Raw genomic sequence first — 1,945 nt, 5'->3', positions numbered from 1 at the left:
ATTGATTACTAATGTGATACATTGTCAGGGCAGACAGGGGGAATTGGATTACCATTCCTTCCATACCTTACACACCTTACCTTCAAGTATTCCTCTATTTTCAACATCTATCTAGTCTAAATATTTTCTTTTTGCCTGATTTTTCTTCTAGTACTTTTCTATTTTTATTACCCATTCTTTGTAGTACTTTCTTTCCATTGGGTATTTCTATACGTCGATGGTTGTCCACCCAATTATCTACAGTCATACCATGCTGGACATGCCCGATCTCGTCTGATCTTGGAAGCCAAGCAGCTTTGGGCCTGGTCAGTACCAGAAGGGGTGACCCTCTGGGAATACCGGGTACTGTAGTATCAGGGGATTTACCACACACATCTTCCGTATATTTACCCAGGAATAATCAGCAACACCAAACTCAAACACCAATCGCAGTACATGTGCCCTTGCTCACTCTTCTAGAAGGAATCCATAGTTGGAAAAGCCGGATCCCCTGTTTCTCTCTTATGTATGCACTTATGTATAATAATTCATAAATTGATTGAGTAAACAAGGGATTTCAAACTTTCGCTTTGATGAATGTCGAATATTAACACTCACTTAAAATACAGTGGGTGGGCAGATATACTTCCTGCCACCCACCTTAGAAAAAGTGAGTAACATTTTGTTACATTGTGGTTTAATACTTTTTTAAGTTCTTGTTGTGGGTATATACAACAATATTTTGTCGTCTGTCTTTAATAATAAAAGTTACGTTTTATCTTTCACATTTACTGTGTACCCTATATTATGACTATATTTGCAAATATATTTATATAAAGAGTGCCCCAGTAAGACAATAAATCAGTCTTCCTTTTTTGCTCTTCTATGCAAAAAACACCCCTCAATAGTTTGTTCTGAACTAATGTCAGGGAGCACCACCAACCTAGTTCTACCCTAAAAGCCTAGCAGGCAAAGTCGGTAGCTTTATTTTGGTTATTATTTATGCCCCTTATGATATAAAAATTGGTTGATACTTACCAACAATCCGTTCCAGTGCAGATTCCAAAACCCCAACCCAATACAGTGTATCTTACAGAGGTCTTTCTCAGATATTGGAATCTAGCACGGAAGGATTGTTACCCATATACTAAGAATCTCTTCGTGTGTAGCCATACATACAAAACAAGCTAGTCTTTTTTGTTTGTTACAAATAGCTGTTACTTGTTCCAACTACTATGAGCTTCAGCCTCAAGAACGAGCTTAGTACCAAACGTAGGACTGAGGACTTGGACAGTATCTTTCCAACAGAGGTCACCCCTAATGATTTTGAACGAACTTGGGAAGATGATCTCCACAAGTTAAAATACACATTACAGAGACAAGCCAGAACCAATTGGGACTTAACGAGCTTGGAGAACTACTGCAAGCAGAGAATTACACCAAGAGGCCTAAGACTGAAATTATTCCCCTCCTTTGATCTGTTTATGGACAATTTGAGGCAGGAATGGGAGAGTAGTCTACTCAAATGCTCGCAGGAACTAATGCAGATATTGATTAAACATAACAACTTGGTCCTAGAGGGTTGTACTAGGGAAATCGAAAAACTGACTTTACACTTGAAAAGTGGGAACAAGATATCAATTTCCAAACATCCTTTGAAAAATTAAAAAAGGAATTGGACACTTAAGAAAAGAGTATTATTGAAAGGAAGAAAAACAAATTTTCCAGGGACAAAAGAGACTTTAACTCAGGAAGGATATTCAAGTGGACAAGACCTACCAGGCGGGAGAATCCCTCGACTCATCCAGGTACCCCTTCATCTTCCGAGGTCGAATTATCCAGTTCAGAGGACTTTGAGGAACTGAATTCAGACCGAAGGAACTATTCCTCCACAAGAACAGAACAATCATCACTGGCTCATTTTTTAGACCACACCAGTCGCTCTGGGGCCATTCGAAACAAGGAA

The 1,945-nt window shown here is 38.9% G+C and overlaps 1 pseudogene; it reads left to right on the top strand.

The window, feature by feature from the left end:
• Positions 1-235: 235 nt before the first annotated feature.
• On the top strand, positions 236-354 carry LOC134933302 (5S ribosomal RNA; annotated as a pseudogene).
• The last annotated feature ends 1,591 nt before the right edge of the window (positions 355-1,945 follow it).

This window comes from Pseudophryne corroboree, chromosome 1, assembly GCF_028390025.1.
Source record: "Pseudophryne corroboree isolate aPseCor3 chromosome 1, aPseCor3.hap2, whole genome shotgun sequence".
In the NCBI taxonomy this organism is placed as follows: domain Eukaryota; kingdom Metazoa; phylum Chordata; class Amphibia; order Anura; family Myobatrachidae; genus Pseudophryne; species Pseudophryne corroboree.
The sequence above is the reverse complement of the archived record's forward strand: the minus strand, read 5'-3'. Positions and strand labels throughout refer to the sequence as shown.